Below are 14,682 nucleotides of genomic sequence, written 5' to 3'. Positions count from 1 at the left end.
CATAAATTTCTAATAGATTTTGATTATTGGGCTATACGAATTGACAATCCGTATAGGTTACACGGATTGACAATCCATATAGTCCAAATAAGTTAACAAAATTTTACTCTTTATATTGTCAATTCTTTTGATTGAACTAATAAAAAAATTTCAATCCATTAACTGAAATTTCAATCCTCTGGGTGCCATAGGACACGACTGTGTCTGAATGGCGAAAAAGTGTGCGGAATGACCATAATTTGTCTCCGCATGTCATCGGGCCCGCCGCCTCTGGATGACAAAAGGCGCAGAAAACGATGTTAGTCTCTGCGTGCCATCGGACACGATTGTGTCTGAATGGCGAAAAGTGAGTGGAATGACCATAATTTGTCTCTGCACGTCACATGACCGCAGGGTCAGTATGACAAAGATTGTGGGGTGGCCGACAAAAGCGAGGCTCTTGCTTCTACGTATCCTCAATGAGGAACTCACACATACGTAGTTCTGGATAACTGTGAGACTAAAATAGTCTCGGTGTTTTCTTCCCTAAAATGCAAACATGCTTTAGTAAAGAGACAAAACTTCCAACTGATCAGAGCAACATGTGCTTTTTGGATGAAAAACAATGTGTCTACTAGGGAAGGAGACTATGCTGATGAAATTTTCTCATAACCATAAATGAGATTTTGGACGTTAGCATTTTGCTTCTAAATGACCATTTAGAGGAAACACTGGGTTCAACAAAAATAGAAGAAAATCACTCAAAGTGTATCAATCTCACACAAGTAAGTGCTTTATCCTAATTTCGAACCATAGATATGTCATGACTTGATTTTGCAAATCATTTCCTATCAAATCAAAGATTACATGTGTGATCATGGATCAGTAGGACTTTTCTTGGGAATGGTTTGTTTCTTGTGGGAAATTTGGCTTTTGAGTGTTCTTGGCCTTTTCATTTTCTGTTTAGTTTGGTGCGAGGCGAGCAAGTCATCGATGCACAGGATTTTGGTTGGCAATCAAAGGGAGAGGACCACTTTAGATCGTGGTTTCCTTTCTTTTTGTGCTTACTTGGTGACAACTCTGTATTTGTCAGATGTTGTCTGGTCTAAAGACCTTTCTGCATATTTCTTTTGTTTTCTTTCAATCCTTGATTGGGAATTTTCTTTCCTTTCTTTTTTGCTTTCTCTCAATCTTTGATTGGGAATTTTCTCTTTTTGTTTTCTCCCACTTTTTTGATTGGAAACTTTCTTTTTTTGTTTTCTTCCGAGGGCAAGGATTGACATTCTCACCTTGGGTCAAGGTTTATGGTAAGTTGGGATTTGACTCAAGGCTTGTAGAATGGCTGGACATGATATATGTCAGGGTTTGGTTTGGTTCAAGGATAAAAGGGGACGTCCCACATTATTTCCATGACACAAATGCAACAACGATGATTAGGAAATTTTATGCAAAACTAGTCATGCATGCACCTATGTGGACACTCAAGTGTCGAAAAAAATTTTGGTCATGCGATGCTAGGGCTCATAATTCATTTTCTCTATTTTAGTCAACCCAGTGTTTCCAAAATATGTCCTTTTATCAACCTGTGCATTCACCCGAGTCTATTTTGGGTGTTCGAAAAAACTTTCACAGCATTTACCCTTCAAATGTATACACATTTTTTTTTTTCAAAAACTGGTTATGATCAGTGAATTCTTTCAAAGAAAAGTTGGAAGTTATCCTTTTTTACAAGCATGTGGTTTTTTAGCTAGATGACTTTTTATTTTTATTATCTTCTTTTTTTCTTCCTTCTTTTTCTTTTCTTACTTGCTCTCCTTTCCTTTTCCTGTTTTTTTTTTCTTTCTTTAAGTTATTTATCATTTGTTCATTTCCTCCCTCTTTTTTCTCTCTTTTTTTTTTCTCTTTTACTCTCTGAAATGGTCATGCGGACGAGGGCGCACACTACCTACTTACGTCTAACCACAAGGTAAATGAAAAATGTACGAAATAGCAAGTCGCAAAAACGGTGACGAAATAACTGAGAGCCATAACGCCAAAAATTTCTAACAGAAACGAACGATAATAATAGTAATGTTAGTAACCATATGAACAAAAACGGGAAATAATAGTGTCAACAACAATATAGACAATAAAAAAAAACGTCAATAGCAAACTAATAAAAAAACAGTAATGTCAAAAAAGTGCGGTGACCTCGGTCACGTGGCTCCGCTTCCTCCCAAGAAACCGAGCAAGTCCATCATCTCCTCATCCATGCGGGCCTCCTCTGTATCGCCGGGAGCTTCTGCAGGCGCCTCCCCTGCCTGGGCCTCGGGCCAATCCCTGGGCCATGCGACCTCAGCCCTAAACTGATCTGGAGTAGGGCACGCAAAAGGAGCGAAACTCTATCCCTACTGACTGAGGCTAAGCTAGTAGAGACACTCATGTATATGCATCTGCCCCCGGTGGTTGGCCGCCTGCTGGCGAACCAAGTGCTGTAGATACCGTTCCATGCCTAATGACCCAGCGGGATCAGCCTGATGAGGTGGTGGTGGTGCGTCTGCGGCCTGCCTAGGCGTGCAATACTTCTCAATGAAGGCCCGGGTGATCGGCAGCTAGATCACCTTACTAGGTGTGACGGGAACCCCGAATGACTGGCAGAGGCCCGTGATCAATGCCGGAAACCCCAGGGCCCTGTTAGACTTATCCGGGTCTAGAGGGTGCCTGGTGGGTGGCATACCTGCAAATAAATAGATGGCGTCAGCAATCAACTGAGCCACGTGGACGCTCATCCGTGTTAGGATGGCATACACCAGCTGACACTTTGGCAGAGGAAGGTCGGAGTTATTATCACTAGGCAAGACATTGCTGAGCAGCAATGTCATCCACATCTGGGTCAAGGTGGTCATGCTGGTGCGCATAATCTGCACCCGCCTCCCATCAGCGGTCTGGGAAAAATCTTGACTCGGTATGCATAATAGCTGGGCAATGGCCTCTTCCTCGAACCCCTCGGCCCTGTTCCTCCTCTGACAAAACTCGCACTCCTGGCCTTCCTTTAACACTAGCGGTTCACCCAGGAACTGACTGAGGGCATCTGCGTCAAAGGGAATCCCCTGACCCCTCACCCATGACCGCATATCTCGCACTCCCTCTTCTGTGGGCCAAGCATTAGCATAAAACTCCAGGACTATATCTGGGTCAAACTTAGCCATGAGAGTGACCAGCGACGTCCAATGTCGGCGAGCTATCTCCTCCTGAAAATCTGTGTACTCATCGTCCCTGAGCTGGACGCGTCTCTCTCTGTGGAACGACCATCCTTTGATGGCCTCGAAACGTTGCTGGTGCTCAGCGCTCCTGAAACGGTGGCAATGAAACTCGGGGGCAGCACTAGTCCCTTCAGCCGCGGCGTCCTTCCTAGATCTCTTCATGGAAAGCTTTTTCGGAGCCATTTCCTGCAAGGACAAACATTTGGAAAGTTAAGTTACAAGGAAATACCAATCATTACGGACAAGAGCCAAACAACACTTATATGGTGCGAGTGTCAACATGCACTTTACAAAACAATCACATTGGGGCATGTGCTATTTTATGACACATATCTATATACATGCATTTACACACAAATTGTTTTTTTTTTGGTGAAAGGAATTTTATGACACACATCCATGTATGTTTTTGACAAGCATTTTCATGCTACATCCCACATATATGCACATTTTTTGAAAGACTCCTTATGCTACCTACTCATAAATATACATATTTTGAAAGGCATTTTTACGCTACCTATCCAATATATATACATTTTGAAAGGCATTTTTTTGCTGTATATTTACACACTTTGCAAGGCATTTTCATGCCATATATTCACACACTTTGCAAGGCATTTTCATGCTATATATTCACACACTTTGCAAGGCATTTTTCATGGTATCTAGGTGCAAGGTATTCCTCATGAGGCAGCAAATTCGAATTCTAGTCAAAATCCTCTCAAACATGTTCTAATATTCATGCATCTTTTATATTTAAAACGAAAAACTTAGATTCCTAGGCGTAAGTCTTGCTTTTGGAACTTTAGTCTAGCTTCTACAAAACTACCCACACACTCACAATGGCAGCCATATGTGCATAATTTGTTCCACAAGCTAAGTTTCACAAAATCATGTGCAAATGCCATTGAGGCATTTCACCGAACACTTGGTGGGCGCATGTTTAGGCATGAAAATCAAAGGAATGGGGGCAATGTGGCATGCTCCATTACTCCAGAATACTACCTAGGCCTAAGGCCATCCCCTACAACCCCTTAATTCATAAAAAACAAGCAACAATCCAAGGATAAATCCCTCACGTTTTTGAGCAAATACATGCAACTTCGAGCACCAAAATACATCAATGGAAAGCTAGAAAGCCCAAGAATGAGGTACTTACTTGTTGGAGATGAATAATAGAGCAAAATGGAATAAAAAACGCGAAAAATGGTGACCTAAGGGCTGCAAAACTCATGAATCCCGTGAGCCTTTGTTTTCTAAATGAGGGGGGAGAGTTTTTGGGTGCAGAAACCTTCCCCCTCCCCCTTTTTAACCCCCTTCGTGCAGGGGTTGCTCGCCCAGGCAAGCTAACCAACATTTCTTTTTGGGTATCAAATAAGTACGGCTTCCTACGGGTCGTCGTTCGCTTACTCGAACCCCCTCAGGGTAGATTAGGCATCCAATACTTACTTTAAAGACACAACAATAATAATTACTGGGAATTTAAAGGATACTAGGTTGCCTTGCAGCGGCGCTTCCCGTTTGTCCAGAGCTGGGCAAGGGACGACGATCTATCGGTCGTGACCCTAATCTCTACTTGCGTCCGTCCCTAAGTACCTGAAAGTAGGAAACGACATTGCGCGGCAAACTGTGACCGCTCTACCGTTTTACCTTGATTGGTTTCTGCCTTCAGCTTCGTCCCGACATCTGACCACTGCCTAAGACGACTCTGCCCCTGTTATCACAAAATATGCATGCGTATGCGTATGCATGAGTGTTTTCAAATGAAACAATCTTTTTAGTGAAAGTTGGTTAGGTTCAGTTTTAATTAAGCACTTGGGGCACCCCATGAACTGAGCGAAAGGGCTCAGGTTATCACAAACTGCACATGGTTTAAAACCAAAGTGAAGACTGAAGCCTCAAACCCATGTTCTCTTCTTTTAAAGAACTGTGACGAGAGAATTACAGCGGACAGGAATCCCTGGGGGAAACCAAGAAGAACACACAAAAATAAAAGAACATGCAGTAATTTCCTCAATTGCCCCAGATTCTAAGCATAGTATCGCTTGACAACATCAGAGTTTACGGGTAAAGGTAGCTCCTCGCCATCCATGTTGGTAAGCACCAGGGCCCCTCCGAAAAAAGCCTTTTTCACGATGAAAGGTCCTTCGTAGTTCAGGGCCCACTTCAATCGATTATCTTTAACAGCGTGGGACATCTTTTCAGCCCAAGGTCCCCCTCATGGAATTTGCGCAAGCGCACCTTCTTGTCGAACGCATTCTTCATTCTTTGTTGATACAGGCGCCCATGGCTCATGGCCGTCAAGCGCTTACTTTCAATAAGGTTGAGTTGGTCGTAGCGTGTTTGATCCCACTCCGATTCTTCTAATCCTGATTCTGCTAGTATTCTCTGGGAATGGATCTCTACTTCAAATGGGAGTACCGATTCCGTTCCATAAACCAAGGAATACAGTGTTTCCCCAGTAGAAGTTCGTACCGAAGTTTGGTATCCATGCAGGGCAAAAGGCAACATCTCATGCCAATCTTTGTATGACACTATCATCTTCTAAATAATTTTCTTAATATTCTTGTTGGCTGCTTCCACGGCTCCGTTCATCTTTGGTCGGTAGGGCGTGGACTTGTGATGCTGGATTTTGAAATCCGCATACATTTCTTGCATCATCTTATTATTCAGATTGGTGCCATTGTCAGTAATGATCTTCCTAGGGAGTCCGTACCGACAAATCAGCTCCTTCTTTATGAATCTGACCACTGCACCCCTCGTGACATTGGTGTAGAAAGTCGCTTCGACCCATTTGGTGAAATAATCTATTGCCACGAGAATGAAGTGATGACCGTTCGAAGCCTTGGGTTCGATGGCCCCGATGACGTCTATTCCCCACATGGAAAAAGGCCAAGGGGCGGACATGACATTCAAAGGATGTGGCGGAGCATTGATATTGTCTGCGAACGCTTGACACTTATGGCATTTCCTTACATGGATGCAGCAATCACTTGCCATGGTGAGACAGTAATAACCTACTCTCAGGATCTTCCTAGCCATAGCATGCCCATTGGTGTGCGTTCCAAACGAACCCTCGTGGACTTCCTCGATCATGTGGTTCCCCTCTTTGGCATCCACGCATCGCAGGAGAGTCATGTCATGGTTTCTTTTATATAGTACGCTCCTGCTCATGAAGAAACCAGCCACCAATCTCCTCAATGTCCTTTTATCATTGTCAGAAGCCCCCGGTGGGTATTCTTTGCTTTCAACGAATCGCATGATATCAAAATACCAAGGCTTACTGTCCCGTTCCTCTTCCACCTGACAACAATGCGCGGGTCTGCCGCGACATTAGAGCATAGGTCTAGGAATTGGGAAAAATTTTAAGTTTGAAGTGGCAATGCACCACTCAAAGGGAACAAAATAAAGGGTACTAACAAGTTATGTTGGATCAAGTGGCCTCAAAATAATTAAGAAGGGGGGGGGGGGTTGAATTAATTATGAACGTGTCTTGACTAATTAAAAATCTATCCTTCTTAATGTTACTAGATTCAATTAGGCTTTTACTACTAAGTTAACCAAGTAAAGAACAGAAATAGAAACTTAACCAAAAGTAAAAGCCATAATTAAAAGTACATAGTGGAAATTAAAGAGTGTAGGGAAGAAGAAGACAAACATAAGATTTATACTGGTTTGGCCATAAACCGTGCCTACATCCAATCCCCAAGCAACCTGCGGTTCTTGAGATTTCTTTTCAACCTTGTAAAATCCTTTACAAACCAAAGATCCACAAGGGATATACCCTCCCTTGTTCTCTTTGAATAACCAAGTGGATGTACCCTTCACTTGAACTGATCCACAAGAGATGTACCCTCTCTTGTTCTCATTATAACAATCCTCAAGTAGATGTACCCTCTACTTGTACCACAAAGGATGTACCCTCCAATGTGTTGGGATAAAGAATTCTCAGGCAGTTAGTCCTTTGAATCTTTGTAAGGGGAAACAAAAGATATCTCACGCGGTTAGTCCTTTGAAATCTTTTGCTTAAGGGGAAGGGAAGAATCAAAAGAATTCTCAGGCGGTTAGTCCTTCTATTCTTTTGGCAAAGGGAGAAGTGAATGAAAAAGATGAATAACACAAGTTTTTTTTTTATCAAAGAACTTTTCCTGAAAGAGAAAGTATTGAAAAAAAACTTTTAGAAAGATGAAGATAAAATGAATCAGAAAATTCTGTAGAAAGAGTTGAAAGATGTTGAGAGAAGATTGAAAGATAGATTATTGATTGTTGAAATTCATGCCATGGTCACATATTTATAATCTCTTGATAACTCAAGTCAAAGTTTGTGACTCTTGGCAATTTCTTTAAAACTAGTCACTTAAGAAGTTGTGACTTTTGAAAAAATCTTCAGAAACAAGTCACTTGAAGAATTGTGACTTTTGGAAATTTATTTTTCGAAATCAGTCACTGGTAATCAATTACCATTAAGGTGTAATCAATTACACATCAACAGATGTGACTCTTCATTTTAAATTTTGAAAATTAAAATTTTTAGAAGCTTTGGTAGTCGATTACAAGTATTGTGTAATCGATTACACAAGTTGAAAATGTTTAAACACAAGTTGTAACTCTTGAAATTTGAAATCTTCACGTTTTAAAACACTGGTAATTGATTACTACCTTCAGGTAATCGATTACCAGAGAGTAAAACTCTTTGGTAATGATTTTGTGAAAACTTCTTGTGCTACTCAATGTTTTGAAAAACTTTTTTTAGTACTTATCTTGATTGAGTCTTCTCTTGATTCTTGAATCTTGAGTCTTGAATCTTGATCTTGACTATTCTTGAATCTTGAATCTTGAAACTTGATTCTTGAATCTTTGCTTGAAACTTTGCTTAACTCTTGATTCTTTGGCATCATCAAAATAACCTTGGAAGGTATTGCTTCCACACAAAGAATACTTTGCAAAACAAACATAAAAGATTCTAAACCATTCATGAAGCAAGACAAAATTGAAATGCAAACCACATAGTCATATATCACAACCCATAAATATTCAGTCATAATTTACTAAGTACTAAATACTTAAAAAGCATAACCAATGTTTAGAGAATAAATAAATAACATAATGTCTTTAATCATTCATAAAACATAATAAAAGCACATGTATTAAACAAGTCATAAGTTATCATAACATAAAACAAATCATTTGTCTAAGTCACTGGCATCTAGAAGTCCTAATTCTCTTCTAATGGTGTAGAAGGAATCTTTGGGTAGTGGTTTTGTGAAGATATTTGCAAGTTGATTTTTGGTATCTACAAATTCTAGAACACAGTCACCTTTTAGGACATGATCTCTAAGAAAATGATGCATAATTTCTATGTGCTTGGTTCTAGAGTGGAGAACTGGGTTCTTAGATATATTTATGGCCCTTGTGTTGTCACATTTTATAGGGATATGGTCCAATACAGTATCTAGGAAGTGATCCTAGGTCGTCTCCCAATGAGCAATGGTCAACCAACATTCATAATAGATAGTGATAAAACAGTAACGAATTAGGGGGGGGGGGTTGTTTTTGTAAATTAAACAGTAAGCAAATTTGAATTAGAAAATAATAGAATTAAAACATGTTGTTTTCCCTTGATTCACAAGCAAGTCTCTTATCCTAGGTTACGAGAATTTATCCTTAATCATTTCAACCACTTAATCCAACCCTAAATAAAATTACTAAGCGAAAATTAACATAAGGTTGTCATTATGTGATTAAGCAACACATACACCAATTAACAAAATGCCAAGAAACTCCTATTTAAAAAACTATTACCCATTACCTGTACATAACCTATAATTCAAAGAGAAACATGCAATGTTGTACACAAAACATAAAACCAAAATAACAAAATTAACCTAGAAAACCTAAAAAAATTAAACTAGAAAACCCAACAAAATCAACAAAATTAAAGAACAATCTCCCTGCCCCCCCCCCCCCCCCCCACACACACACTTAAACAACACATTGTCCTCAATGTAGCACAATCACAAGATCAAGAGCACTCAAAACAATCAATAAAATTGGACAAGTGCAATAAAAGCAAAGAAGGAGACAAAAAAAGAAAACTCCCTAAGTCATGGCTAAAGAGAAGTAGGGTGAAGTAAGGAGGTCTCCTCCACCACTACATCCACTAAGGAGGGATTTGTGAGGAATGGTTTCAGTCGGTGTCCATTGACCTTGAAGCTCTTATCTGTGGATTCACTTTTGATCTCAACTGTACCATAAGGAAAAACATTAGTCACCACAAAAGGACCAATCCACTTTGACCTCAACTTACCACTCATGAGTCTGAGCCTAGAGTTATACAATAAAACTTTTTGTCCAACCATGAAGTGCTTCTTAGCTATTAGACTATCATGGAACTTCTTGGTCTTCTCCTTGTAGAATTTGGAATTCTCATAGGCTTCTAAACGGATCTCATCTAGCTCACTTAGTTGCAACTTCCTTTCCTTTCCAGCCTGATCAATAAAGAAGTTGCAGGTCTTTACAGCCCAGTAGGCCTTGTGCTCTATCTCTACAGGAAGATGACATGCCTTCCCAAAGACAACCCGATAAGGAGACATTCCTATGGGTGCTTTTTAGGCAGTCCTATGCGCCCAAAGAGCATCATCCAGCCTGGTGCTCCAATCCTTTCTGTTTGGCTACACAATCTTCTCCAAGATCCTTTTTATCTCCCTGTTTGAAATCTCAGCCTACCCATTAGTTTTGGGGTGGTGAGGTGTGGAAATTCTGTGCACGACCCTATACTTTTTGAGCAAGGCATACATGGATCTGTTACAAAAATGGGTACCTTGATCACTAACGATGGCTCTAGGGACTCCAAACCTGCAAAACAGATTAGATCTAACAAAATCCACAACAACCTTAGCATCATTAGTTCTGGTGGGTTTGGCTTCCACCCATTTTGAAACATAATCCACAACAAGGAGAATATAAACAAAACTAAAAGAGACAGGGAAAGGCCCTATAAAGTCTATACCCCAGACATCAAACACCTCACAAAATAACATGGGTTGTTGAGGCATTTGCTGTCTCCATGAAAGTGAGTCACCTGCTCTCTGACAAGGCTCACAAGTGCTACATATTCTCCACGCATCCTTGAAGATGGTGGGCCAATAGAAACCGCAGTCAAGCACCTTGCGAGCTGTCCTCTGTATACCAAGATGGCCACCTGGTGCGGAAGAATGACAGAATTGCAGGATCGAGCCAATCTCATGGTCTGGAATGCATCACCTAATAACTTGGTCACTGCACAACTTCCACAAATAAGGGTCATCCCAAATATAATGCTTAGCATCACTCTTAATTTTATCATTTTGAGCTTTAGATGCTAAGGGAGGAAAAACAGAAGCAACCAAATAATTCACAATATTAGTAAACCAAGGAGTGGGGAAGGAATCAGAAATACTATACAGAATGTACAAATGGTTATCCGGAAAATCATCCTAAATGGGTGAGTCCTCAGATGCATGCTCAATCCTACTCAAGTGGTCAGCCACGAGGTTCTGTGCACCACTCCGATCATGGATTTCCAAATCAAACTCTTGGAGCCAAAGCACCCACCTGATCAATCTAGGCTTTGATTCAGCCTTCTTCAACAGGTACTTCAAAGCTACATGGCTAGTATAAACAATAACACGAGTACCAAGTAAATATGAAGGAAATTTCTCAAGAGCAAAAACTATCGCTGATAGCTCCTTCTCTATGGTAGTGTAATTTGCTTGGGTAGCATCCAAAGTTCTAGAAGTGTAGTAGATTACCCGAGGCAGCTTGTCAATCTTTTGGGCAAGGACAACCCCCTAATGCGTAATTGGATGCATCGCACATTAGCTCAAATGGGGCTGTCCAATCAGGTGCCTGAATGATAGGGGTGGTAGTCACCGCACGCTTGAGGCAATCAAAAGCCTTTTTGCACCGGTCATCAAAATCAAACTCTACCTCCTTTTGCAGCAGATTGGATAGTGGAAGGGCCACTTTGCTAAAATCCTTGATAAAGCGCCTATAAAACCCTACATGACCAAGAAAAGAACGAACCTCTCGCACACATGAAGGGTAAGGCAATTGTGAAATAACATCTATTTTTGCAGGGCTTACCTCTATGCCCCTACTGGAAATGATATGCCCTAAAACTATACCTTGTTCTACCATGAAGTAACATTTTTCAAAATTCAGCACAAGGTTAGTTTCAATGCATCTACTAAGAACTCTATCCAGACTATCCAAACATGTATCAAAAGAGGATCCATAAACAGTAAAATCATCCATAAACACCTCTATGCAGCTCTCTAAAAAATCATTGAAAAGGCTAAGCATACACCATTGGAAGGTACAAGGGGCGTTGCATAAGCCAAAGGGCATCCTCCTATAGGCAAAAGTGCCAAAGGGACAGATGAATGTGGTCTTTTCTTGATCCTCAAGAGGAATATGAATTTGTAAATAACCAGAAAAACCATCAAGAAAATAGTAATGAGATTTACCTGCCAAGCGCTCAAGCATTTGGTCAATGAATGCAGGGGAAAATGATCTTTTCTGGTTACCTGGTTCAGCCTCCTATAATCAATGTAGACTCGCCAGCTTTTCTGCAATCTTGTGGGGATAAGCTCATCCCTTTCATTCTTAATTACTGTGAGGCCTGTCTTCTTAGGAACCACTTGGACTGGACTCACCCACTGGCTGTCAGAAATAGGGTAGATGATTCCAGCTTGTAAGAGCTTGGTCACCTCCTTTTTCACTACATCTAGAATGACGGGGTTGAGTCATCGCTATGGCTGCCTCACTGGCTTATCTCCGTCCTCTAGAAGTATCCTATGCATACAGGTAGATGGGCTAATACCAGGAATGTCTGCAAAAGTCCATCCAATGGCTTTCGTGTACTTCTTGAGAACTAGCAACAACTTCTCCTCTTGCTCAGTAGCAAGGGAGGCAGATATGATCACTAGAAATTTTTCCTTGTCCTCCATGTAAGCATATTTGAGGGTTGTTGGTAAGGGCTTCAACTCTGGTGTGGGTGGTGGCTGAACTGTGGGAGGAACCAGGGTAGGAGAAGAAGAAGGTTCCTCAGCCTGTACCTCATAAAGCAAGTCAGAAGTATATGTACTTCCTGCAACATGGTTAGTGCATTATGACTCTAAAAAATCAACATCAAGAGGTACAACACCTAGAAAATCAGAACCAGACTCAAATTCAGATTCATTCTCAGCATAAAAATCAGATACAAGATCAAATTCAAACTCAAATTTAGATTCAATGCATAAGGAATGACAAATATGCAGATAAGATAAAAATGGATGTTTCCTACCATGAAGAACAAAATCAAAATCAAACATATAATCATCAATAATCTGATCAATTATCTCAGCACGAAAAACAGAATGATCCTTAGGTGGATGTTTCATGGCATCAAGAATGTTAAAATGAACAACAATATCACCAAATTCCATAGACAATGTGCCAGCATAAACATCTATCTTGGTTCGGGTTGTTTTCATAAATGGCCTGCCTAAAATAATTGGAACTGAACCATGGGAAAATCCCTCTTTCATATTAAGAACATAAAAATCAACAGGAAAAATAAGTTCACCAACCCGATCCAGCACATTCTCTATAAAATCTGCGGGGTAAGCAACACTTCTATTTGCCAAATGAATCACCACATCTGTAGATTGCAAGGGTCCAAGAGATAAAGAATTGAAAATGGACAGAGGCATGACACTAACTGATGCTCCTAGATCTAGCATGGCATTCTCAAATTTACTGTTCCAAATAATGCAAGGTATATAGAAAGTACCTGGGTCCTTACATTTCTCAGGAAAGTAAGGAACAAATTTACCTATCAATGCTTACACATTTCTGCCCATGCTAATCCTTTCATTGCCTTTGAGCTTCCTTTTGTTCTTGGAATCTGCTTGATGGCATGTAGCAGAGGTATGTTCACCTCTACTTTCCTGAAGGTCTCCAAGATCTCCTTTTCTGCTTCTTCCATTTTTTTGTTTGGAATTGCCCTAGGTGGGAATGGAAGAGGGATAGGAGGCTGCTGCAAGTCAGAATTACTAGAAGAAGGTCCACTTGCATGAAAATTTCTGTTAGGAAGCTTTCTCTTTTGTGCAACTATCTCATCCTCTTTTTCAGGTGTAGAATGAAGCTTGACAGGTTCAGGTGCAGGTGCTGCTACTGTGGAGGCACTTCAATTTGGTTGCCAGACCTCAAGGTGATGGGACTCACATTTTTCGGATTCAGCACAGTTTGTGAAGGCAATTTATCAGAATTTTGGGACTGAGCTTGGTTCAACTGAGTAGCCATCTGGCCCATCTGATTTGTCAGACTCTGAATGGAGGCTCTTGTCTCTTGCTGAAATTGCATATTTTGGATGGTCATTTTCCTCACTAACTCTTCTAAGGAAGGTTGAGGAGGAGCCTCAGTTGCTTGTTGTCTTTGTTGTGACTGCTGCTGCTGTTGCTGCATTGGAGGAGGAACATATGGCTTGCTTGGACCAGCAACATTCTGGAAAGGAGGGATAGGCTGTTGTTGTTGTGGAGGACTTGTCCATCTCAGATTTGGATGATTCCTCCAACCTGGATTGTATCTGTTGCTTGAAAGGTCATAATTATTCTGCTGTTGTTGGTTTTGCTGCTGAGGAGGTCTATTATAAATGTTTGCAGCATAAGCTTCAGGTTGCTCATTGACTCCAGATTGCTGCAAAGAAGGACAGAGATCTGTATGGTGATCTGCAGAAGAACATAGACCACAAACTCTTGCAACATGTGCAGATTTCTGATTCTTGGCAAGCTGAGTTACTAGGTTGACCAAGGCATCAAGTTTTCCCTCAAGCTTTTTATTTTCAGCAGATGAAGATGGATCCGTGGCCACCTCATGGACTCCTCTAAGGACAATAACATCATTTCTTGCACTGAATTATTGGGAGTGGGAAGCCATCTTCTCAATCAAATTCCTAGCCTCAACAGGATTCATATCACCAAGGGCTCCACCACTGGCAGCATCAATCATACTTCTCTCCATGTTTCTAAGTCCCTTATAGAAATATTGCAGAAGGAGTTGCTCAAAAATCTGGTGGTGAGGGCAGCTTGCACATAATTTCTTGAATCTTTCCTAGTACTCATACAAGCTCTCTCCACTAAGTTGCATGATGCCTGAAATGTCTTTTCTGATGGCAGTGGTCCTAGATGCAGGAAAGAATTTCTCCAAGAACACCCTCTTATGGTCATCCCAGCTGAAAATGGACCTGGGAGCAAGGTAGTACATCCAATCTTTTGCCACTCCCTCCAGAAAATGAGGAAAAGCCTTTAGAAAGATATAATCTTCGTGGACATTAGGGGGCTTCATGGTGGAACAAACAATATGGAACTCCTTAAGATGCTTATGAGGATCTTCACCTCCAAGACCATGAAACTTGGGCAGCAAATGTATTAGTCCA

The 14,682-nt window shown here is 40.9% G+C and overlaps 1 non-coding gene across 1 annotated transcript; it reads left to right on the top strand.

Moving 5' to 3' along the window:
* Positions 1-14,313: 14,313 nt before the first annotated feature.
* On the top strand, positions 14,314-14,420 carry LOC113001072 (small nucleolar RNA R71). The gene has a single exon (XR_003266402.1). It is a non-coding gene; the product is annotated as a small nucleolar RNA R71 (small nucleolar RNA).
* Positions 14,421-14,682: the final 262 nt, after the last annotated feature.

The sequence above is a fragment of the Glycine max genome, chromosome 2 (genome assembly GCF_000004515.6).
Source record: "Glycine max cultivar Williams 82 chromosome 2, Glycine_max_v4.0, whole genome shotgun sequence".
NCBI lineage: Eukaryota > Viridiplantae > Streptophyta > Magnoliopsida > Fabales > Fabaceae > Glycine > Glycine max.
Note: the sequence above shows the minus strand (reverse complement) of the source record. Positions and strands in the feature narration are given on the sequence as shown.